General features: G+C 42.3%; 1 protein-coding gene across 1 annotated transcript in view; it reads right to left on the minus strand.

Annotated features, from left to right (window-relative positions):
* TANC1 (tetratricopeptide repeat, ankyrin repeat and coiled-coil containing 1) overlaps positions 1 to 26,950 on the minus strand; it is a 223,452-nt gene that overhangs the window by 160,109 nt on the left and 36,393 nt on the right. Inside the window, exon 2 of the mRNA XM_072811229.1 lies at positions 9,179 to 9,289. The gene's annotated coding sequence lies outside the window, so the exon portion shown is untranslated. The remainder of the gene's footprint in view (positions 1 to 9,178; positions 9,290 to 26,950) is intronic.

Consider the following 26,950-nt stretch of genomic DNA (forward strand, 5'->3'; position numbering starts at 1 on the left):
ACCTGTCCATTATTTAGTTGGTTTTGGTATAGACTCTTCAATTTACCTGCCTCTACCTACATATGGACTCTGCTTTTTTGCAGATCATATCCTTCTCTGTTCTAGCAGTTAAGCTCAAGCTAATAACTAGTTCTATGCTATTCTTATTAACAAAGTCTTCAGGGACACCCAGGTGGCTCAGGGGTTTAGTACCTGCCTTCGACCCAAGGTGTGATCCTGGAGACTCAGGATAGAGTCCCATGTCAGACTCCCTGCATGGAGCCTCCTTCTCTCTCTGCCTGTGTCTCTGCCTCTCTCTCTCTGTGTCTCTCATGAATAAATAAATAAAATCTTTAAAAAAAAAAGTCTTCATTTGAAAGGGGCTTTTCTGCCTTTGTTATGACCAGCACATGAATGATTCAAGCAGCAAGGATGAGCAGAGATTCAGAAGAGTCTACATTTTCACATGCTGTCATTTAAAAACAAAAAAAGAAAGACTCTACAATAGACTCATTTCAGACCTAAAAGACACCTGCAGATTCAAAGTGAGGGGAGAGAGAAACATTTATCTTGCAAATGAATGTCAAAAGAAAGCCAGACTAGCAATATTTATACTGAACAAAATAGACTTTAAAACAAAGACTGTAACCAGAGACAAGAACACTATATAATAAAGAGGACAACCCAACAAGAAGATGTTAACAATTATATTTATTCACCCAACACGAGAGCACCCAAATACATAAAACAGTTAATAACAAAGGAACTAATGGATAATATTATAAAATTAGGGGACTGTAACACCCCACTCACATCAATGGACAGATCATCTAAATGGAAAAAAATCAAGGAAACAATGGCTATAAATGACACACTGGACCAGATGGACTTAACAGATATATTCAGAACATCCCATACTACAACAGCAGAATACATATTTTCAAGGGCACACAGAACACTTTCCAGAATAGATCACATAACAAACCTCTACAAATTCAAGATCAAAATCATACCGCGCATACCTTTTGACCACAACGCTATGAAACTGGAAGTTAACCACAAGATAAAAAAGTCTCTAAAGACCACAAACACATGGAGGTTAAATGATATCCTTACTAAAGAATGAACAGATCAATCAGGAAATAATTTAAAAGGTACACAGAAACCAATAACAATGAAAATACAACAGTCCAAAAATCTCTGGGATGCAGGAAAAGCAGTTCTAAAAGGGAAGTTTATAGCACTACAGATCTACCTCAAGAAGAAAAATGTCAAATAGTTACTCTAACTTTACACATGAAGAAGCTAGAAAAAAGAACAAGACCTAAAGCCAGCAGAAGAAAGGAAATAAAGATTAGAGCAGAAATAAATGATACAAGAACTAAAAAACAAAACCAAAAAATAGAACAGATCAATGAAACCAGGAAATGGTTCTTTGAGGGAAAAAAAATTGATCAACATCTAGGAAGACTTAAGAGAAAGGACTCAGCCAATACCACAGAAATACAAATAATAAAATAAATAAATAGAAGTTATGAAAACCTATATATGCCAACAAATTGGGACAACCTAGAAGAAACAGATAAATTCCTAGAAAGATATAAGCCACTAAAACTGAAACAGAAAAAAAAACGGAAAACTTGGGACAGATAACCAGCAAAGAAATTGAACCCATAATCAAACTCCCAAACAGCTTCACAGGCAAATTCTACCAAACATTTAAAGAAGTGTTAATGCCTATTCTTCTCAAACTATTCCAAAATATAGACAAGAGAAAAAAACTTCCAAATTCATTCTACGAAGACAGCATTATTCTGATACCAGAACCAGATAAAGACTCCACTAAAGGGACATCTGAGTGGCTCAGTCACTTAAGCATCTGACTCTTGATTTCAGGCCAGGTCATGATCTCTCAGGGTTGTGAGACTGAGCCCCACTGGGGGTGGAGCCTACTTAAAATTCTCTCTCTCTCTCTCTCTCTCTCTCTCTCTCTCTTTCTCTCTCTCACACACGCACACGGCAAGTGTACTTACATACTCTAAAAAAAATTTAAAATGGTCTCACTAAAAAAGAACTACAGGCAATATCCCTGATAGACATATATGCAAAAATTCTCAACAGAATACTACCAAATTAAAGAGTACATTAAAACTAAATAAATCAAATGGGATTTATTCCTGGGTTGCAAAGATGGTTCAATATTCTCAAGTCAATATGATACATCACATTAATAAAATAAAGGATAAGAACCATGTGATCATTTCAACAGATGCAGAAAAAGCATTGGACAAAATACAACATCAATTTACGGTTAAAAAAAACCCCTCAACCAAGTAGGTTCAGAAGTAACATACCTCAACATAATAAAAGTCATATATGAAAAACCCACAGTTAAAATCATCCTTAAGAAAAACTGACAGCTTTTCCCCTAAAGTCAGGAACAAGATAGGAATGTCCACTCTTACCACTTTCATTCAACATAATAGTGGAAGCCCTAGCCATAGCAATCAGACAACAAAAATAAAAGGGGTCCAAATAAGTAAGGAAGAAATAAAACTTTATTTGCAGATGACATGATACTCTAAATAGAAAACCCAAAAGACTCCACAAAAAAACTTCTAGAACTTATAAACAAATTCAGTGAAATCTCAGAATTAAAAAAAAAAAAAAAATCAATGTACAGAAACCTGCTGCATTTCTATATATTAATAATGAAGCAGCAGAAAGAAACTACGAAATCAATCTCATTTACAATTGCACCAAAAGCAATAAGATACCTAGGAATAAACCTAAACACAAGAGGTGAAAGACCTGTACTCTGAAAACTATAAAACAGTGATGAAAAAACTGAAGATGACAAAGAAATGGAAAGACATTCCATGCTTATGGGCTGGAAGAACAAATATTGTGAAAATGTCTATAGTACCCAAAGCAATCTTAAAATTAAATGGGTACTTAAAATTAAAGTGCCCATTTAATACAATCCCTATCAAAGGTCTCACATTTAGATCTTTAGATCTTTAATCCATTTTTCACAGAACTAGAACAACAATCCTAAAATTTGTATGGAACCACAAAAGACCTCAACTAGCCAAAGAAACCTTGAAAGAAAAGCAAAGGAGGCATCACAATTCCAGAATTCATATTACAAGCCTGCAGTAATTAAAGCACCTGGCTGGCTCAGTAGGTAAAGCATAAGACACTTGATCTGGAGGTTATAAATTCAAGCCCCACACTGGGCACAGAGGTTACTTAAAATCTTAACAACTCAAATCTGTAGTAATCAAAACAGTATGGTACTGGCACAAAAATAGACACACAGACCAATAGAACAGAACAGAAAATCCAGAAATAAATCTACAATTGTATGGTCAATTGATCTTTGACAAAGCAAGAAAGAACATTCAATGGGATGAAGAATGTCTCTTCAATAAATGGTGTTAGAAGGGATCCCTGGGTGGCGCAGCGGTTTAGCGCCTGCCTTTGGCCCAGGGCGCGATCCTGGAGACCCGGGATCGAATCCCACGTCGGGCTCCCGGTGCATGGAGCCTGCTTCTCCCTCTGCCTGTTTCTCTGCCTCTCTCTCTCTCTCTGTATGTGACTATCATAAATAAATAAAAATTTAAAAAAAAAATAAATAAAAAAAAAAAAAAAATAAATGGTGTTAGAAACCTGGACAGCAACATGCAAAAGAATGAAACTGGACCACTTTCTTACACCATACACAAAAATTCAAAATGGATTAAAGATCTAAATGTGAGACCTGCAACCTAGAAGGGAATATAGGCAGTAACTTCTTTGATATTGGCCATAGCAATTTCTTTCTAGATAGGTCTCCGGAGATGAAAGGAAAACTAAACTACTGGAACTACAGCAAAATAAAAATCTTCTGCACAGGGAAAGAAACAAAACAAAAAGGGAAAGTACAGAATGGGAGAAGATATTTGCAAATGAGTTGCCTGATAAAGGGTTAGTAACCAAAATATATAGAGAACTTATACAACTCAACACCCAAAAAGCAAATAATACAATTTAAAAAAGGGCAGAAGACATGAATAGACATTTCTCCAAAGACATCCAGATGGCCAACAGACACATGAAAGAGTGCCCATCATCACTCATCATCACTCATCATCAGAGGAAATGCAAATCAAAACTACAATGAGCTGTCACCTCACACCTGTTAGAATGGCTAAAATCAACAACCCAAGAAATGACAAGTATTGGCAAGGATGTGGAAATAAAGGAACCCTTGTACACGGTTGGTGGTAATGCAAGCTGCTGCAGCCACTGTATAAAACAGTATGAAGTTTCCTCAAAAAGTGAAAAATAGAACTACCTTATGATCCAGCAATTACACTACTGGGTATTTACCCAAAGAACCCTACAAAAACCCTAATTCAGAGGGATACATGCACCATTATGCTTATAGAAGCACTACCTACACTAGCCAAATCATGGAAGCAGCCCAAGTGTCTCTTGACTGATGAATGGATAAAGCAGATGAGGCCTACACACACACACACGTATATATATGTGTGTGTATATATACATATATATACACATACATGTGCATATATAATTCACAAACATATATAAATATGGAATATTACTCCACCACAAAAATGAGTGAAATCTTGCCATTTGCAAACAACACGGATAGAGGTAGACAGTAAAATGCCAAGCGAAATAAGTCAGAGAAAGTATTTGTCTTTTACATTCACTCTTATGTGTAATTTAAAACAAAACAAATGAGCAAAGGAAAAATATAAGACACAAATCAAGAAAAAGACTCTTAGAGAAGACACTGATGGTTGCCAGAGGGGAGGTGGGTTGATGAATGGGTGAAACAGGTGATGGGAGCCCACTTGTGATGAGCACCTGGTGTTGTATGGAAGTGTTGCATCACTATATTGTACACCTGAAACTAATACAATACTGTATGTTGACTAAACGGAATTAAATTTAAAACTTTAAAAGTAGAGGTTTGAGGTGCCTGGGTGGCTCAGTCCGTTAAGCACCTAACTATGGCTCAGGTCATGATCCCAGGATTGTGAGATGGGGCCCCATTTTCAGCCTCTGCTCCTCCCCACTGATTCCATGATTACATGCTCTTGTGCTAATAAATAAAATCTAAAAAAAAAAAAAAAAAATCTTGTTTTTAGTACCTATTAAGAAAAAATATAGGACACATAATTTTGAATAACACCCAGTTCCTGCCCTCAACAAAGTCAGCCTTGGTAGGCCAGAAGTCTCAAGTAGCAGAACTTCCAGCCAGAAGTCTCAAGTAGCAGTGGCATTATGGGAACACACAAGAAAGAGTGACATGGTATCAAAGGTTCTGGAGTTGGCAGATCAATCCACAGGTTTAAAATCCCCCAATCCCAACCCCACCTGCTTTACTTGCTCTGTGATCTTCAGATTAAGTTACTGAACTTAATCTCTCTGAGCCTTAAGATCCTGAACTTATGGGGCACCTGGATGCCTCAGTTGGTTAAGCATCTGACTCTTGGTTTTGGTTCAGGTCATGATCTGAGGATTGTGAGATGGAGCCCCTGTTGAGTTTGAAGCTCAGCGTGGAGTCTGCTTAAGATTCTCTCTCCCTCTGCCCCTTCCCCTACCCCCTGCACACTCTCGCTCTAAAATAAATCTTTAGGGGATCCCTGGGTATTTCAGCAGTTTAGCGCCACTTTCAGCCCAGGGCATGATACTGGAGACCTGGGATCAAGTCCCACGTCGGGCTCCCTGCATGGAGCCTGCTTCTTTCTCCCTCTGCCTGTGTCCCTGCCTCTCTCCCCCTGTGTCTCTCATGAATAAATAAATAAAATCTTTTAAAAAAATAAATGGTCATAACTGTCTCAGGTTATTGTGTCTGCTTATATAACCCCAACTACCACTTTTGATGACTAGAATCATTAAATGTCAGTGGAATGGCTTTTTCCTTTTTTATTTAGGTTAGTAATATGATAGAAATTGCAAATCAAATCAAGAGATGGGGCTGACTGAGGGAGGATGAAGGATGAGTCACACATTTCTGGCTTGAAGAGTGCCAATGACCAAAGTGGGAAGACCAGACAGGGAATGAGGGAATGGGGGGCGGGGGGAGTGGGGAATGGACAGAAACAGGCAACAACTGGGAAGGAAAAGAGTTCAGTTCGGATATTCCTACTTAACAGTAAATATGAGTCATCCAAGTAGAAACGTCCACTAGATTGTTTGAGACAAGAAGATGAACTCACAGAAGGACCTGAGGGTCGTTAGCATGTGGGTGGTGGCTGAAACCACAGAAGTATTGAAGTCCCCCAAAGAGGCTCAGCAGACTAAAAGAAAACCACCAAGGATCAAAGCTCAAGGAATATGAACATTTAAGGGCAGATACAGTAGGAGGTAGGAAGAAATTAAAGAAGAAGAAATGTAGTCAGAAATGATGCAAAGGAACCCAGAGGAGAAAGTTTCAAATGAGGAGTGGTCAATACTACCATGTGCTGCAGAAAAGCCAGGTCAGAGCTCTATCAGAGGCCACGTGTAACCTTAACAAGAGAAGTTTCCATGAAGTCGAGGCAATGAAAAGCAGGTAACCGGTCATCTGTAAGGCCCCTCTCTAAACGGGATTCTTTGATCTCAAAATAGCAACTTATTCTCCATCAAATTATAACAAGTTGCAAGGTTTTCTTTCAGAGAAAGGGAATTTGCAAATGAGACAGAGTTATGGGGCGCCTGGGTGGCTCAGTTGGTTAAACATTTGCCTTCTGCTCAGGTCTTGATCCCAGGGTCCTGTGCCCCAAGTCCAGCTCTCTGCTCCGTGGGAAGCCTGCTTCTCCTTCCCCCTCTCCCTTTACCCGTGTGTGTGTGTGTGTGTGTGTGTGTGTGTGTGCGCGCGCGCGCGCGCGCGCGCGCACTCTCTCTCAAATATTTTTTTTAAAAAGAGAGAGAAAGAGTTAAAACATTTAACATGATCTTTGCTATTAAGCTATCGACTTCCTGAAGTTGGTCCCAGGGAAGGAATAAAGAAAAACTAGCTAATTCACTACCACCCAAAAACCTCCTAGAAGAGGAAGAAAAATGTATACCTTACTAAATAAATTTCCTGTCTAATAAATCTGAGGGCAATACCTTTAAATTTAAATTTCAATATTACTTTGAAAAATGTGTTACCATAGGTCAAAAAGCTTTGATTTCAATATGCAAATCTCTGCGTACTTGGGGTGAAATTCCATTTAAGCAGTTTTCCACTTGGATTTCTAAATAAGCCATAACTCTTATTAAACTTAGAAAATTGAAAAAAAAGATAAACTTAGAACATTTATCTTCAGTGTCATTTTTCTCATTCCTTGTATACTCACAACAATAGAGAGTGTTGTCCCAGACAATTTTAACTTAAAGTTATAAAATGGTTCTACCATGCAAATTATGGCACAAGAGAATGTTTGGCTTGGCTGTATGAACTGGTTAAACTAGTTAGTAGAGTTCAAAAATAATTCCCCCAAACATCTGCTCAGGCTAAGAAAGAGTCTCTTTGTTTTTAAGTCTGGTCCACATACAAATATTTTTCAAGAAGTTATATACTATCTCCTTTTGAGTTTTAAAAAACAAACATATAGAGCAAGGACTCCCTCCTCATCCCCGAAATTCTACTTCAGCACACCTGGGGGGGTGCCAGTATTCTAATTTTTAAAGTTTCACCTTAGGTTCTGCTGGGTACTCCCCAGCCACACTCCTGCTGAGCAACTTTACCTTTTGGCAAGATCGCCCAAAATTTTAGGGGCACTGTGACCACTGCATTCTTTATGACAAACAAGCAAAGCGTGGCAGGAGGGGGGAGTGCAGAATGGGACATCCTGCCAGCAAGCCACACGTGACAGCTGGCAGAGTGCACCTGCATCTTACATGGACGTTTCAAGAACTCACAGAGATTTGGAAGCAGCTATAACCTTGATCCCCGTCTCCTATGGGGCCTCCTTCCAACACCCACAGAGAAGGAATACAGGGCAGTCTTCAGAGGCCTCAACCATTCTATCCAGAGCTCCTGGGAATTTCTGCTCCGCAGCCTCAATTGTGAGCAGCTGAGCATAAATAACAATCCTCCAAGCTGTGCTCACTTAAGATGGGACTGAAGACCCAGTTCTCAGCCAATGCTCTTCTTTATTTATTTATTTATTTATTTTTTTATGATAGTCACAGAGAAAGAAAGAGGCAGAGACACAGGCAGAGGGAGAAGCAGGCTCCATGCACCGGGAGCCCGATGTGGGATTCGATCCCGGGTCTTCAGGATCGCGCCCTGGGCCAAAGGCAGGCGCCAAACCGCTGCGCCACCCAGGGATCCCCCCAATGCTCTTCTTTAAAGCAAAGGGAATATTTAAGCCCTACTAACTGCCACACATTAGAGATAGAGAATGCAACTCACAATGTGAACAGAACAAAAGTTTTGCCCATCAGAGGAGCCTCCAGCCTCACCAAAACCCTTAAAGTAGGTATTTTTGTTCAAAAATTTACATATAAAACTGCAGTACAGGAAAATCGCAGTACAGAAGAGTAGCAGCTTTCCTAAAGTTTCTAAAGCCATACAACTAAAAAAATCCTCCTTGAGGGACACCTGGTGGCTCAGCAGTTGAGCGCCTGCCTTCAGCTCAGGTCATGATCCCAGCGTCCTGGGATCAAGTTCTGCATCAGGTTCCCTGCAGGGAGCCTGCTTCTCCCTCTGTGTCTCTCCCTCTCTGTGTGTCTCTCATCAATAAATAAAATCTTAAAAAAAAAAAAAAAGGAAGAAAGAAAGAAAAAAGAAAGAAAAGAAAAGAAAAGAGAAAAGAAAAGAAAAAATAAACCCAGGGAAGGGCAAAGACACAAGTCAGAATAAGTTAACAGGACTTCTGTTTTGTGAACTGTCAATATTAACAAGCTATTCACACAACGCATACTAAATATTTTCAGTACTGGGCTAGGAACCATAGAGAGATCCCAAATCTTGAAAGGACAATAAAATTAGAAGAGTTCTGAAAAAAAGAAACAAAAATGTACTGAAGCATCCCTATTAATAAGCATGCTTTAACACAGTAACTAAGACACCAGATTTTTAAAAAATTCTTAAATCTCTTTGAGTAAAAACCCAATTTACTTTCAAAAGCCTCAAAATCTTCAGAGAATAATTCATCTTTGAAAACAGGATCTGTCAGTGGACAGATTCTCTATGCGCCCCACTCACCTTGTCTCACCCCAGACTCCACGTGCTTGCAAAACAGAGAGGCGGTCTCACTCGGGAGGGAACCCAGAAAGCTCCTCTGGACAAGCTGACCACAGAAACCTAGAAAGAGACCTGGAGAAAAGAAAACCTGTGAGCACACTCGCCCTAGGAGACAAGCAGCAGAGAGTTTATAAACCAGCTACAGCTGGGGCGCCTGCGTGGCTCGGTCAATTAATTAAGCGGCTGCCTTCGACTCCGGTCATAATATCTCAGGGTCCTGAGATCGAGTCCCGCATTGGGCTCTCTGTTCGGAGAGGCATCTGCTTCTCCCTCTCCCTCTGCTCCTCCCCTGCTTATGCTGTCAAATAAAATCTAAAAAATAATAATAGTTTTAAACCAGCTACAACCTCCATGAAACTCCCGACAAAGCCATGATGGAGAGAAAAGAGTCGTCAGCACACGCATCGTCTTAACAGAGGGGAAAGCAAGGTGACCAGTTGGCAAAAGCAAGAAAATTCATTCTTCCGACGCCCTCTATCGAGTTGACAGGGCAGGGGTTATATTTACCAACGCCCTCATCTGGAGCCAGGTACTCGAGTATTTCTTTACTTCTCTCTCTTGGGTTTTCTCTTTAAGTGATACTAATAGGTTTGCAGCCCAGGACACAAAGAAACGTTTCAAAGGTTCAAGACAAGGAGCCAAGAACCTCCCTAGGGCTCCCCGGTCTCCTGCCAGGCTCCTCACAGGCCCCAGCTCCCGCCCAGCCCCCCTGAACACACGGCCCGCCTCACACCTCTGCTCCCCCGCCGCTCCTCCCGAGGCGCCCCTCTCCCCCGCTGGAAACGAAGTCATCGTAGCACAGCTCAGGGGCGCCCTGCACGCCCGGCCCACCCGTGGGGCCCTCCCAGGCCTTCCTCTGGCTCAGGAAGCCTGTCCGGGACCTGAGCGCCAGCATCCACTTCCTTCCTGTCCTCCCCTCCAACCAGTTTCCCCAGGGCTGGTCTCACCTGCCCGCCCCCCCTTCCCCCCCTCCCCCCCCCCCCCCCCCCCCCCCCCCCGCTCTGTCACAAGAGGCGGCAGGAGCTTGTTGAGGGAAGGACTCCAGGAAGAGGGCCCCGGTGACCGGTGACCGACTCGGCCTATTTCCCCGGGACGTGTCCCTCTGCCAGGTGATACCCACGCTCCCCCTCGTGGGCCTTCGGGCTCGGTCCAAGTCACTGCCCTCAGGGCACTGCTGCCCCCAGGGACACGATCCCCGCAGTCAGGCCTCGGCCGGCGAAGCCCCGGGCAGGCGGGGCAGCGGCGCCCACGAGCCTTTCTCTGGGAGGCAGCCAGGGACGGCCGCGGGGCGTAGGCTCAAGCCTCCCCCCACTTCAGAAGCCCCAGGAATCTCGCTGAAGGACCCGGAGAGACCTGCACGGACCAGGTGCTCACTTGGGGTCAAACGTTTCCTCCAGAAAGGGCCTCCTCTGGCGTTCAGCGACAGCCCGCAGATGAGCCAGGCCTCGGGGCCCCCGGGGTTGCCGCAGGACCGCACCAGCTGGTGAACAGCAGCTCCCTGGGTGTCTCCGGGCGTCCTGTTATTCGCCCATAAAAGGGATCCCCCGCCTCTTCACAGAGGGTTCTGGCAGCAAGGGAGGGAATCCATCTCCAGCCAACGTCCTTTCTTAGAGCACACCTCAGGAAGAGGCAGGCCTCGCATTCGTCCCAACCACACCTACAAGTATTAAGGGAATGCCCATCACGGCCCACAGCGTGCCGCCTGAGCGCAGGCCCTGTGCCCAAACGATCCACAGATGTGTGGGCGCCCTTAACGTGACATCTGTAACAGGTGCGCACACGCCTGCTCTCCCTCTGGCCCCTTCTCCACCTAGAGCCACCCATCTGTTACACTCCTCCTGTAAGGATGGGGGGGGTTCCTCTCTGAGTTCAAGACTACAAAGGCACCGCTATAAATTACAGACTTACAGAGGTCCCAAGGGGAGGCGGCTTCCTGCAAGGAGAAGGACTGTCCCTACAGCCTGTTTTTGTGGTGATGAGATCACAGAGTTTAGATTCTGTATTTGGTCCTACATGGGTTTTAAGGGCCATATTCAGTAATTACAGAAGGGAAAAAAGGAGGTCAACGTAGACCAGAGGAACTCTGAGTGGTGTTTGAGAAGTTACTTATAACTGCAGTGAGATCACTCACCTCCCCAAACTCAGAACAGAAACTATACCTCGAGTTTCCACCTTTTGTCCTTCAGAATCAATGTTACATTAGATTTTTTAAAAAGGGCAACTTTCTACTTTTTACTTGTTTTTGTTTCGGTATTCCTCCATTCGAAGGGCTCCACTCACTTTCAATGCATAATCCAAAATTTAGGCCCAAGAAAGTTTTAAAAAACAAGCATTATGCCACAAAATATTTTCATGTAAAATTCAAAGACAACAAAGCACATTTACTGGAAGAATTTTTTGGAATCTAACACATGGGAATTTAGAGACCAGATGAATGAAAACCCTCAACTGCCAATCACTAGGTCTTAATTTGCAGATCTAATTTCTAATTGGCTCCTAAAAAAAATAAAAGAAAAAAAAAAAACACCTTAAAATGCTTTTGAGAATTTACTTACTGGTTTACTTTCTGGTCATCACTCTTTTTCTGGTCATCACTCTTACCTTTTTTTTTCTTTTTTCAAAAATGAGAAAGAGCCTCCCAAGTTGTTTATTCATCAAAAAAAAAAAAAAAAAAGTTATTATCTCTCAGCTATCTCCCTAAACCCTAGCAGTGGGCCTCCTCACACCACAAAACAAAGACTACTGTGTGTGTTCATGGACCAAGGCGTGTGACCACTGGTTCCGTGTGACAGTCCACATCCTCTGGTTGTACAGGGCTCTGTGGCACCGCAACCGCTCCACCAGAACATGAGGCGCAGACAGGTGAGGAAGGTCACAGCTTGCTGCGTCCGGAGAGTTCACGGGGGCACAGGTCACAGTCAACTGCATAGAGTGGAAAAACAATGCCACCAAAATGCTAAAGCGAGGAGAAGAATGTTCTCGTTTTTGTTTTGTTTCATTTTGAATGCCAGTGCTTAATAGAAAGCAGGCTTAAATAAAGGAAGAAGATAGGGAGAAGGAGAAGCCTAGGGACTTTGCATGCATTTGGGGCAGGAGCAGCAAAAGGCATGATTTTAAAATACCTATTTTCATTTCAAATCCTGCAGCTTCCATTTTCCTTGAGACACAGGTACTGCTAGTATCATTCCACCTCACTTACACCGAGGTGGCTTTCAATCCTAACCACCGGGTCAGAATTTCCCAGTGAGCTTTAAAAGTTCTGATGCGCAGAGAAATGAGAACAGAATCTCTGGGGATGAGGCTCAAATGCTGATACTTTATAAAGCTGACCAGCTGATCTTCAGGTATAGCCAGGATTATGAACCACTGCCCCTGCCCTATCCCCAGAGTGTTTTTTTTTGATGGTGTGGGGCAGCAGGAAATATTTATGCTTAAAAAGGGGGGTGGAAGGTCAAACACATGGACCAGGGATAGAGTTGGAGGAAGCTGAAGTGAATAGTAACTTGCAGGTGGTGATCTCTGGAGTGGGTGCAAGGTGTGGCCTGCAGAGCACACTCCCTCAAGGAGAAGCAGGAGTGGGACAGCCTGGGTCGTTCCCCACGTAAATCCTGCACAGCTCTGCCTTCAGGCAAGAAAGAGGTAGCAAGTCAAAGCTCATCTGTAAAGACCATTCCCAGGTCAGGTGTCTGCTATGCAAGACGTGATTATAATACGATGGTTTTCCAACGTGAAGAATCTACTGAAGTGTATTTACCCCCATGATTTCCCCTGGTTCTTCTAATAACACTATTTAACAGGTTTGTTTTGTTTTGTTTTTATCTGATGATCTGTATTTCCTCGCTCACCAAATCTAACAAAGCACACACTCATTACAGGATCACTTCCTGGAGTTATATCGCCCCAAAAACAGAGCTTTCCTAGGCTTAAAACCAGCTGGCTCACACAAGGGCTGAACCCAGACATGATTTTAAATTAGCATCGTTATGTTCCTCGAGGTGACAGTGAGTGGGTAAGAGGGAGAACACGGGTATCTGGGTGAAGGATGAGGACTGCAGCAATACCGTCTCCAGTTGAGGAGTTAATTCTATCCTCCCTTCCGTGACCTGCTCTCGACCCGTCCTTCTGAAACAGTGACAAAAATCAGGCAGCCCAACCTGGATGCCTCCTTCCTAATTTGTCTCTCGTGGAAAGAATTAATCAGCTTTGCCTAATCCATCCTTTACCAGTATTTCCCCAAGCACGTCCTGCAGGCCACTGTACCAGAAGGACCTGGGCATCCCTGGACACCACGCCAGACCACATAAGAAGGGGATCGTACTATCTGGAGTAGAGCCCAAGAGTCTGCATTTTAATCAGCCACACAGACACAACAGTCAGTGAACCAGTCATCCATTCCTCCTTTGAAACGGGTTCACCAGATGTGCTGCTAAGTCTCTCCATAACGTCTGCCGCTTCCTCATGGGGGTCACAGTCTCCCATGGTAGCTGCTTTCTCCAAAGTCACTGCGTGACCACTTTCAACTACTGCTTGCACCCAGCACAGCTGGCTCAAGGTTCCTGACTCAAGTCACTCTTCGCTGCACCCACCCCCAGAGCAAAACTTCTCTAGCACTTTCGCCTTAGGATTTCGGGTCTGTTAGTTCTCTCTCCCAACCACATGCTAAGCTTCTCGAAGGCAGGTCCACGTCATCCTTCTGTATCCTCCACAGGGCTGGGTACATCTTGGGTTTTGAGAATAGTGCTTGACTGATCAAACCCTTGCCTCAGCCCCGGGTTTTCCTCCTTTCACCTTCTTCTCATTGTCCCAGAGAAAACATTCATTCTCTCCTTTCCACAGCAAAATCGCTTCAGGCGTGGGTAGGAGAAAAGAGTGACACTCTAGTGGGGACATGAAGGGGAGGGGACAGGAGTCATGAGCTAGCAACCTCAGCTACCCAGCAAGCAGCTAGAAACCAAACTTAGTCCTTGCAGCTGCCAAAACCTGCAAAACTTCAGACAGCTCAAATCACAAACACACAGCTCAGAACTCCCCAGCCTCGCCCCACTTCGATCCGACACCTCTTTCGCAGGCCCTCCCCGAGAGCTATTTTACTAGATAGGATTCTTACGGGAGGGAAATATTTGGTTTCCCAGGTCACCGTGAATTAAGAGGGTGATGGGTAAACTGCTAGATCAAGGCACAATGACAGCCCTGAAATGACTGACAGGGACAGTTTATAAGATCCCAAACAGTACATTACAGGTTGTTATAGTATAAATAGACTTTCAATCCCCAAAGTATCCAAGGACACCAAAAAAGGGGGGGGGGGGGGCATTTCAAAACAGCACGATCAGTGGCCCTGAAAGATGATTTGGGGCACTAAGAAAAGGTTATTTCATTTTCAGTGGGTCTCCAAGCCACTCTACCAGGAGAGAAGATGCCCACGTGGCCAAGCTCAGTCTCTAAGATCCACATGTTCTCAAAAGTAAGAACAGACACTGTATCCAACTATCCAATTGCGATGTGCTGCTTCTAGGAGGTCTCCAAAACTACCGAATACCGGGACAGACTTCCCAAGGCAGGGACATAACCCTCAGCATTGCCATGCTGACGGGGAACCTTCTGTCTGCCTACTCCCACCCTTGCCACACACTTGCACTGCTCCTTTCCTTGGGTATTTGTAAGTTAAGCTCCTTACCAGATTTAAACTTCCTGGAGCAGAGGCATACCATGTATGGACACCATGTCCCCCCCGCTCTGCCTCTCACAGCTGATGCCTGCTGACCCTGTGCCAGTTCCCTCTGCCTAGAAGCCCAGATCATCTTAAGGAAGGGGAGATTTAAATAAGTGTGTCTTAAAATACCCCAAGCATTTCATTTTTTTAAATTTTAATTCCAGTACAGTTATAACATAAGCCCAAGCATTTCTACAGTCTTTAAAGATGTTGATTTTCCTGCTTTCTTAAGAAGTTAAAAATACCTAAGTTTAAACATTAGGATTCTATGATCAATGGGGCAAGCCTCGGTTTATCTTAGAATCTAATCTATATGAGACATAGAGCCAAGGAATAAACTCTGCATCACTGCATGTACGTATCTGAACCACACAGGTCAGGATGAGTTTTTCCTTCATCTAAAAGCTACCTAACCTCAAATGGCTTCAATCATTTATCTGTTCAGAACTGATTATTGCACAGCTTCATATTTTTGTCTTGATAAGTAATAGCATTTGCTTTGGGATTAGTAAAGAAAGTACTTTAATGAATGTAACTGGTAGTTCCATAATAAAAGGTTATGGTTTATACTTGGTTCGAGTAATTTTATTTTATCTAAATGGAGTTAAAAACTAAATTTATTTCCAGATTCACAAAAGCAATTCTCAGTTTTGTTTCAAGCTCATTGTTGAATGTGTCCCTTACACTCAGACCCATTCATTTTACAAACAGGCTACAATGACCTACCCAGGGTACTGAGAACCTCTCTATTTTAAGAGGGTGGAGGTCAAGGTTGTCAGGACATCCTGGCCTGGTCTGCTGTTTCCAGCTTCTATAGCCCTTCCCCGCCACAGCTGAGGCCTCCTGACCCTCACCCCACCCTCTTCTTTGGCTCAATCCAGGGGGAATTTCTAGAATAGAGGTTTGTTTGTTTTTTAAGATTTTATTTATTTATTCATGAGCGAGAAGCTGAGACATAGGCAGAGTGAGAAACAGGCTCCCTGAGGGGAGCCTAATGCGGGACTCAATCCCAGGACCCCGAATCCTGGGGCCTTGAGCCAAAGGCATAGGTTCAACCACTGAACCACCCTCAGGGGCCCCTACAATAGAGATTTAAACAGTTTGAGCCAAGCTGCTTTTGCTACTTAACCAGCCCTGATCTTGTGTCCAGTCTCGACTTCTTTCTCCTGCATTCCCCAGGCCTAACTCACCCTCTAGCTCAGTTCTGATAACCTGCAAGTCTCTGGGGGCTGAGATGCTTCCTTCCCCTCGGCAATCCTCCATGGGACCAGAAGAGGTTTTCTTCATGTCGGGCTACTCTGATGTGCTGGGCCACTCCAGACCACCCATCTGCCAGGCCACTAGCACTCAAGACCCCTGTTCTTTCCTCCTGGCATACAAGACTTCCTCCCAGCTGCAAACAGTAGGCCTGTTGCCCCACTACATGTCTTCCACCCCTGGGTGGGGAGTTCCAGGCCCAAACTGGGCCTCAGTAGGAAATGACTCAGATCACAAAAAGCTGAGGGTCCCTGGGCCAGAACACAAGTCACAAGATCTGGATCTGAACTTATCAGAAATTAAAATGCCAGCAACAAAACATCAACAAAGCAAGAGAAAACAGGACACATCTCCTCTGAGAAAAATGTGCCCATGCTGAACATGGTGGGTATGCAGAAACCACAGCAGCTTCATTCACTAGTTCTAAGGTGAAACCTGAGGAAAATTAGAGAAATGGCCACTATTGTGTCTTCCCCGGGTGGAGGGGAGCCAAAAGGCTTCTTACAAGCAACCCCAAAGCTAACATTTATGGCTACTAAAATTACAAATATGAAAATAACCAGGTAGGTCTTTTCTCCAAAGAAATTAAGTCGTGTTCTAAAACCCTTTAACAAAGCTAAATTTATATGCATATTTTTATCAACAAATTAAAACAAAAACAGACAACATTAAAAACTCTAGCTGGCTAAACTATATCCCAATTCAAAATGACATGAAAAACTGCAACCTTCATTTTCTGGTCAAAGCTTATTTTTGCAATACCTATCATTTTCTACAGAATTCTAGCATTTTCTGCCTTCCACCACTATTTTATAGAAAGACATTTCCCCCTTGGTTTCGTATCTTTGCTTTTTGATCTTGTTAACAATCCTGAAAATTCCAACCTTGCAATTTTTTCAGTCCTGGGAAGGAATAACACACAGTCATTTAAAAGCCAAAAGCAGTGTCAACACTTCCTCAATGACACAGCTGCTGTGAGTGACCAGTGAATCAAAGCTTGTGGTTTTTTTTCTTTTTGGAAAATGATGACTCTGCCTCAAAATAATTCTCAAAGTTACTAAACTCATAGTCAAAAACAGTAAGGCATCAGTAAAACAAGAAGTACTGGGGTACCTGGGTGGCTCAGTGGTTGAGAATCTGCCTTTGGCTCAGGTCATGATCCCAGGGTCCTGGGATCTAGTCCCACATTGGGCTCCCCGCAGGGAGCCTGCTTTTCCCTTTGCCTGTGTCTCTGCCTCTCTGTGTCTCCTATGAATAAATAAACAAAACCTTAAAAAAAAAAGGAAGTACTAACTAACTACCTGTGATAAAGTATAGCGAAATACATGAACAAGAGGGTCTTGTCCAATGACTCTGGACAGGAGAGGACCCACTGTATGCTGTGGAACACAAGTTCTGTATTACAAACCTATATGTTTTTTAAGATTTTATTTATTTATTCATGAGAGACACACAGAGAGAGGCACAGACACAGGAAGAGGGAGGAAAAGTAGCCTCCATGCAGAGAGCCCGATGTGGGACTTGATCCTGGGACGCCGGGATCACGCCCTGAGCTGAAGGCAGACGCTCAACCGCTGAGCCACCCAGGTGTCCCTACAAACGTATATTTATACAAACATACACGATCCAGCAACCCCACTTCTGGGTTTTTATCTAAAGAACTAAAATCAGGATCCCAAAGAGAGATTTGCAGATTCCATGTTCATTGCAGCATTATTGATAATAGCCAAGATTGTAGAAGGAGCCTCAACCAGTTCAATGGATAAAGAAATTCTGGTATATACACACATTGAATACTATTAAACCTTAAAAAAGGAAATAAATCATGTCACATGCTAAGACATGGATGAACCTTGAGGATTGTGCTGAGTGAAACAAGCCAGTCACAGAAGGTCAAATAGTGTATGATTCCAACTCATATGAGGTATCTAAAGTAGTCAAATTCATAAAGGCAAAAAGTAGAATGGCTGGTTACCAGGGGTTGAGGGGAGGGAGAAATAGGGAAATGTTCATTGGGTGTAAAGTGTCAGTCATGCAGGATGAAAAAGTCCTAGATATCTGCTGTACAAGATTGTGCCGACAGTTAAAAATACTCTACTGTACACTTAAAAATTTGTTAAGAGGGTAGATCTCGTGTTATGTACATGTGTGTGTGTTTTACCACCACAATTTAAAAAAAAAAGAAGAAGAAGAAGAAACAGGCTCTGGAATTTATATTATGCTGGCTTCAAAGTTCCCAACCCTTTGACTGCTTCATATTGCCTACATCAAGAGACGTATATATGACATAGATTAGCATATAATAAAAGGCTAGAGTATAGGATAGGAAGAATACAAAGGGGTCAGGGAACCAAAGAAGGCTGAAGTAGTTGAGGAAAGCATCAAAATGGAGGTAACTCAACCCAACCTCTGAAGGATTATGCTGAGCCTGTGGAGTCTGCAACAAGCCTGGCAGGTAAGTATGGACACTGAGCTGGTCCAAGTCAAGAAGCCATGCTAGGAAAGAGCTTTCAAAGGCTTGGAGAGTAATATTATATGTAGAATGAACTCTATACTTCCAACCTATAAATTAATCACTGACAGCTAGAAACTGAAGCAAAACCATTTATAATCTAGTCCTCAGAGTTTCGAATGTTTTCCAAATCCTGGAATAGACCTTGCTATGTGACAAATAAGTAATATAAAAAGTTATAAGGCACAGCTCTCCATCAGGGCCAGTCTGAGTTAAAACAATCAGAAGTTAGACCAAATAAAGTGTATAACATTTCTAAAGAAACGAATAAAAATATGGTATGGGAGTAACGTCCCATTTATCTAACATCCCTGAAAAATTAGGTATGCTAAAAAAATGAATCTTTTAGATAATGAAACTGTTCCCTTTAAGTAATAAAATCTGTGTTAAGGGGCTCCAGAGTGGCTCAGTACATTAAGCATCTGCCTTTGGCTCAGGTGGTGGTCTCAGGGTCCTGGGATTGAGCAGGTCCCTGCTCAGCAGACAGCCTGCTTCTTCCTCTCCCTCTGCCCCTCACCTTCACCCGTGCTCTCGCTCTCTCAAATTAATAAATAAAATCTTTAAAAAATAAAAAAAACCTGTATTAATAGGGGACATCCGCATATAGACTAGTGTTGGACAGATATTACGGAATTAACTATATTATGTGATAACGGCATGGGGGGGGGGATCTTTCTTATATTTAGAACGCATACCGAACTCTTTACAATTACAATTACATAGTGTCCAGTATTTGCTTTAAAATGCTCTAATCAATCCAAATAAATAAATAAATAAATAAATAAATAAATAAATAAATAAATAAAATGCTCTAATCAGGCAGCCCGGGTGGCTCAGCGATTTAGCGCCGCCTTCAGCCCAGGGCCTGATCCTGGGGTCCCACATCGGGCTCCCTGCATGGAGCCTGCATCTCCCTCTGCCTGTGTCTCTGCCTCTTCTCTCTCTGTGTCTCTCACGAATAAATAAATAAAATCTCTTTTTAAAAAATGCTCTAACCACATAAAAACCAGTGAAGGATTAGTAAAACAAGGTTGGCTACATGTTAGTATTTGTGAAGCTAGGTGATCAGTGTATATATATATATATATATATATATATATATATACACACACACACATATATATATAGTTATATATATATCAGTTCATTGTATTCTTCATTATATATATATCAGTTCATTATATTCTTACTACTTGTATGTTTTTGGCAATTTATATAACTTTTAAAGCCCCAGGTTGCCTATTTGGAATAAAACTGTCTCTAACATTTATAACCCAGATTCTAACTACCTTATTAGAGACCTTATCAGGTCTCTCTCAACCCAGAATACCTTTTTACTCTGCCTAGACAACTCCTATTCACCCCCTCAAGACTGTACCACCTTATGTTCACTCCAGATCAGAGGTCTCAATTTTCCCTGTGCTCTCACTATACCCCATTCATCTCTACTCTATACCCCTTATTATACTGTCTTGTATTTAGGTATGAAACCATTTGCATTCTTATACTATAAAAAGAGACCCTAAAGGTGCCTTGTGCACCTGGTTGGTTAAGCATCTGCCTTGGCTTGGGTTGTGATCCTGGGGTTCCGGAACCGAGCCCCGAGCTGGACTCACTCCTCAGTGGGGAACCTGCTCCGCCCTCTCTCAGCTCATGCTCGCTCTCTCAAATAAAGAAAATCTTAAAAAAAAATTTTTTTAAAGTCCCTAATTCGTTTATCATCATATGCCCAGAGCCTAGCACACAATACACACCAAATAAATATTTGGAAATCTAACAAGACCTAACCTGGAGTCATCACAAAAACCCAGTTACTATCCTGCCAAGGGATCTTAGAAAGGCGTGTCAGGCTGCACAGCATATGCTCTTCCCAAGCTGATGTCCTTATACAGTCAAGCAGGCCTCCAATTTCCAAACTGTCATTTCTATGGATGGAAACCCTGAACACACACATCAGTGTTCACAACTCAAATGGCCTCCAGATAAAAGAGCCCTGGGCACACATTTAGGAGACAGGTGCATATAAACACCCATGAACTATCCATTCGGGACTGCTCGGAGGGCTTTTCTGCTTAATTCCACAAGTGCAACTGTCTTCAGGATAACAAGATTGCCAAGTGACACATAACTATCCCTGTACAAAACCTACATCTGCCTGAGTAGCAGATCAGATCACTAAGTGCCAGCTGAGAGGGTGGCATTCTGGTCACTCCCCTGACAAGCCTTGTCACTTCCAGGGAGTTTTACTCCCTACCTCCCCCCAACCAGTAGACTTCAAGTCTTAATGATCCAAGAAAGAACACCTCCAAAGGCTGTTATGAGCAAGTAAAATCATGTATAGCCAGGGTTTCCAAACCTATTTTTATGTAGCAGAACTCTTTTCTTGTACAATGCCAAAAAAGACATTGATTTCTGTTGGAAAAGTTTTCAGGTTAAGTTTTTAAGTTTTTTAAGTGGGAATTGTTAAGTCCCCTTTCCAGTCCTCAAACTTTGACTTAAGGCCTGTATCACACGCTCTAGCCCTTAATTATATGCCACTCCATATTGTTTATCCTTCTCGCCCATGTGGACAATACGGTAAAGTAGAAAAGAAAAGAATTCTAAAGTTATAGTAATTGAAATTCCTGTGCTGGCCTGTCAATATTTTTCATATACTGTTTTTCTTTAACTTTAGAGCAATATTCTTTGAAGTGTGTGTGGGAAACATCAAATTTGAAAATAACATTTAAGTTCAGCAATTCCTTCTGTTTTAATTTCAGTTGTGTTTTATTCCATTTAAATAAAATTAAATTTACTGTCTTATTTTAAATGTGTGCAGTAAAGCTCTGAATGGTAAAATTACTTTTCTGCATTATTTTTTAATTGGTGCCAGAAGCATAGATTACTTCTGTTATTGGGAAAATAACTTTAAAAAAAGAAAAAGCCTTAATAATTTCCAGTTGAGTGAGAGAAGCATCCACACCCTACCCTCCAGCTTCAAATGCAGACTTAAAAACCATGGACACCTACGAAGTGGGGGCAGAGGATCAAATATTAGATGAATGTGACAATCACTGTATCATCCATATGTAAATTACCCATTTTAAGTTAACCATTCTCTTTATATTCTCATTTATAGTATTACCTGTAAGATGATCAGATATTTTAGTTTAGGGTCCTGTGCTAATAAGGTAAGGACTTGGGTATCTTAGCCTAATGTAACTCCTGACTCCAGGCATCTCCCAAAGGCACAATATGCTCCAAAATCATTTCAAATACTAGCAAACCATTAGAAATATCCTACTAATGATCCACAGCTCAGAAGATGTTTATATTGAGTGGTAACACATTATTATACTTTAACTTAACAAGCCCTGTTTCCCCACAGATTAACGGAAAGATCCAAGTAGCAGCACTATGGTGCCTAGAAAAAGACCCTGGGACCAGACAGAGGTCAGGAAAAAGGAGATGCTGGCTACCCACTCAACAGTTGTGGGTGTCCAAGAGGGTCCTGGGTGTACCACACAATAAATACATGACCTTGAACTAGGTTCTTAAATTCGTCGGCCCTGATCAGCTTATATGCAGTCAGTGAATCAGATTAGGTGTGTTCAAGCCCTTCCAATTTTAAAATTCAATCTAAACCCAAATTCTTTTTTCTTTTTTTCAGATTTTATTTATTTATTCATGAGAAACACACAGAGAGGCAGAGACCTAGGCAGAGGGAGAAACAGGCTCCTCACAGGAAGCCTGATGCAGGACTCGATCCAGGACCCCAGGATCACAACCTGAGCCAAAGGCAGATTCTCAACCACTGAGCCACTCAAGCGCCCTCCAAATCCAAATTCTTAATTGACTGAATGAAAAGACATGGGCGTGTACAATCCTTAACATATTGGCTCACATGCAGTAAGCATGTTATAAATGCCAGCAACTGTTATTGAAATAAGGAGGTTTGGTTTTTTATGTGTTCATAATGGCATATATTTGAATTTCTTTAGTGGGATTTTCTAGAGAAAAAAAAAAAAACACTTTGAAGTCCTATTTTAATCAGCATTGTTAAGTCAAAAAAGCCCTTCATGAATTATGAAGCTCTACATGAAAGGACATGAACCTCTCAAAATCGACTTTGTTGTTTCTAAATGAGACTTTCCGTGAACTCCTGCAGCACATAGGAAGAAATCATGAGTGCTGTAAAGACTCACTCAGCACACAAGTACTGAATAGTGCTATATGCAAGCTGCAGCTGGGGAAGCAAAGATCAGCAACTTGCCTCTGGGTCCAAACAATGGCAAGTGACAAGTGTGCCAGGGGTCCAACCTGTTGAGGGACCTGAAGAAGTAAAAGGTGATCTGGAAACCTCCAGAGCAGGTCTCAGACTGCAGAACTTCTGTCTGGCCCACATGCTTTGTTTTTGTTTTTAACTGAGTTAAGTGGCCAAGACTTAAAAATAGTGAAGTCAGGGACGCGCGTGGGTGGTGAGCAGATTGAGCAGATTGAGCACCTGCCTTTGGCTCGGGTCATGATCCCGGGGTCCTGGGATCGAGTCCCGCATCGGGCTCCCCCAAGGGAGCCTGCTTCTTCCTCTGCCTGTGTCTCTGCCTCTCTCTGTATCTCTCATGAATAAATTAATAAAATCTTTAAAAAAAAATTTTTTTTTAACGCTGGGGCTGAGGATCAGATGCCATGTAGGGTCTGCTCACTCAGTCGCTGGCTCAGGATTCTGTTTCCCTTTGTCCACATCACGTGCATACAACCAAGGGGCCTCTTAGGAATCCAGGCTCTTGTGCAGAGACTACTGGGCTGGCATCTCCGCTCTGCCACGCACTGGCCATGTTATTATCTTAGACAAATTATCTATTTACCTCATGGGGCCGTGAGGCGAGATGTGTTGTTACCTGCAAAGTGCTGGGAGCTGTACCTGGTACACAGCAAATGCTTTATAAATATTAGATGTTACTACTGTCTGGCCCCTGAAGGCATATGAGTTTTGAACTTCTGTCCTAGAGCTTTAATATCCTACCGTTATCTACTACGTGCTTTTATGATCAAAAAGAAAATGGCATATGGTGAAAGCTAGTCAGAGAGAGCTGGAGAATTACCAGGCCTCCCGGCCACAAAGGACAAATATTGTATGACTGCGCTTCCCCGAGTTACCCAGAATAAGCAAAGTCCTAGGGAGAAAGCCGAATCTCTGTTAGAGGGGCACCGGGGAGGTAGGACAGGGGATTGACTGGCTCAGGTAAAGGACAGTAGTGTTAGAGTTTCTCTTGGGGATGAGGAAAAAGTTCTGGAGATGAAGTGGGGTAAGGATTGTGCAAATGATGTGAATGTTCTTGATGTCACTGAAGTATACAGTTAAAAATGGTGAAAATGTATGGGGCCCCTGGGTGGCTCAGGGGTTGAGCACCTGCCTTCCACTCAGGTCGTGATCCTGGGGTCCTGGGATCGAGTCCCACATGGGGCTCCCCGCAGGGAGCCTGCTTCTCCCTCTGCCTGTGTCTCTGCCTCTCACTCTGGTTCTCTCATGAATAAATAAATACAATCTTTTTTTAAAATGGTGAAAATGTGAATTATGCTATATAGATTTTAGCACGTATATTTTTTAAAATTAATTATTAGAGGGAAACCTGGCCAGCTAAGTCGGTGGAACACGTGACTCTTGATCTTGGGGTTGTGAGTTCGAGCCCCACGGTGGGTGTAGAGATTACTTAAAAATAAAATCTTACAAAAAATGAATTATTAGAGGCTACATAATTCAGTCTGCTGCTTTTCACTAGGATTCAATCGTTGATGATCTCAAGCACCCCAAATGCACTATAAGTTCATGTTCTCAAAAGCCACATACTGTATTTCCCATAATAGTTTAGGAAGAACAGTATTAACTATTTTAACAGCTGTGCTGTACAAGAGTGGGCTTTTTCTCAATTTGGCGGCCTCATGGGAATGCACTAACAGCAAATACAGGATGAGGCCGGTGGGACAGACTTTTAATACCTGCCTACAGCAGTCGGGCTGTTCTTCCTTTATTATAAAATGCTCCACACAGATGCCTCTGTCTCTCCTTTCTCTCAACAAATATACAGAATGGGAGGCTTCCTGCCAAGCACTATGTAACTGGCTGCCTTTGAACTATGGGATGCTGGGCAACAGTGACAAGAGGTTTTGATCTCCGTGCCTGTTCTATTAACAGCATTCCACACACACACACACACACACACACACACACACACACACACGACTCCTGCCAGGGTATAAATCAACATGCACACGAGAATGTCCTAAACCATTTCAATCAGGGTCTCATTTTTAAATTTCAGCATGTTGACATCTGTCCTTCATTTAAAAAAAAAAAAAGGATGTAAAATATAAGCAAACTTAAAACTCCTTTGAAAATTGTATTTAACCTGCGTGCACACACAGTACATTCAGTATGTATTTGTAGTCTTCCAACTCAGAACCACTGCAAATAGTTATTTCCTGACATTTACAGAGCCATTTCCTATGAATTTACAATCTTGAGTCAAACTGGACCTAGTTCTAAGAAGAAACTGCACTACACTTGGAAATTTCTTAAATAAACTGATACCTTTTGGCACAAAGATTGTTTGGAAGGAAAGATCCCTTTAAACATTACTGAAAATTCAAACTCATAGGATATATTTTATGTTTTAGGTATTATATTCTGAGTACCAGCCCAAACTTGGGATGCGAGCTACCTGGTACCTTGATTTTTACTGACACCTGGTTAGTTAAGAGACCAACGACCCAGGTGGCTGCAGGTCCTACATATAAACCCTCGAATACTGACAATCATTTTTCCCTGCTAAGACAAAAAAAGTAATTCAAAATAAAAGGATTATTGGCAAAGTGCACATATATTGGTTTATATCTCTTAAATCAATGTGTACATCAAATCACAAGAATTTTTATATTCCAGAGATCATAGGGGGAAATATAAATGTTTTTATAACAGTTTAAAAAAAAACAGCCTCAGGCAAAACTGTTGTGCTTTAAGAAATGACTTCTATCTATAAACCAGCATGTCAGGGCACCATTAGGAGAGAAACTGGCATATCTGTGAGTAAAAAGTTTGACTTTTCCTGTTCAGGCTGCATAGAAACCAAACAACATATATTTATTAAACAAGGGTGAGAAAGTTGCTGAATTCGAAGACGAAAGGAGAATGTGACCCCAGATGTGCTGCTGTTATGACCTGAAGTCTGTCCTTCCAAAACCCACTATAGTCCTAACTCCCAACACCTCAAAAAGTGACTTCATTTGGACACAGGGTCTTTATACAGAGGTAATCAAGTTCAAATGAAATAAATCACTAAGGTGGGTCCTACAATATGACTGGGGTCCTTTAAAAAAGGTGAAAGTTGGACACAGAGACCTCCATGCACAGAGGAAAAATGATACGAAGGCACAGAGAGAAGACAGTCGTCGGTAAGCCAAGGAGGGAGCCCAGAACAGAAACTTCTTGCACAGGCTCGGAAGGGGCCAACCCCACTGATCCCTTGATCCTGGATCTCCAGCCTCCAGAACTGAGAGACAACACATTTCTGTTGTGTAAGCCTCCTGGTATGTGTTATGACAGCTTTAACGAAATAATATAGCTAATACAGACTAATAGAGCTACCAACCGTGTGGCCTCAGACTCAACAGAACCCAGTCTTCAGGAGCCTCCTCCATCAAGTGGACACAAGACAACACCGTGCAAGTATCCTGAAAATCTGCAAATGGCTATGTAGCTAGTCAGCACTGTGTCAGACAGCGTGGGTCACAGAAAAAACAAAAACTCTCTCTACCTTCTGCTGCAAAGATCTTACCACCTAACTGGCACAAGGGAATGTATAATGCACTGCAAATTGACCATACTGCTATAAATCAAGGCCAAGAATGTATTTTTTTTTTTAAATCAAATTCTTTACTTATCAGCCAACAACCAAAAAAGCAGAGCCAATTTTTAAGACAGGATTTTTTCCCAGGACAAATGAAAAGTATGTTATAAAAACTCCCAGGTCCTGTGAAGTTTGGGTACATCAGGATGTGTTAATCTCTGTGCCTCACCCCCTTGGGACACAATCTTTACTGCAGGAATATGACGTAACTGCCCTCTTTGTGCACCAAAGAGAATACAATATGCCTTCAATATGTCAGCCTGTTTCATCCTCCCTAAATGCATAATTGATTTTCAACATTTTATGCTCCAGTTACTGCCCAAAAGCAGATTGGGACAAGTTCACATGTCAATTGCTCCTTCCTTTAA

Source organism: Canis lupus, chromosome 34 (genome assembly GCF_048164855.1).
Source record: "Canis lupus baileyi chromosome 34, mCanLup2.hap1, whole genome shotgun sequence".
In the NCBI taxonomy this organism is placed as follows: domain Eukaryota; kingdom Metazoa; phylum Chordata; class Mammalia; order Carnivora; family Canidae; genus Canis; species Canis lupus.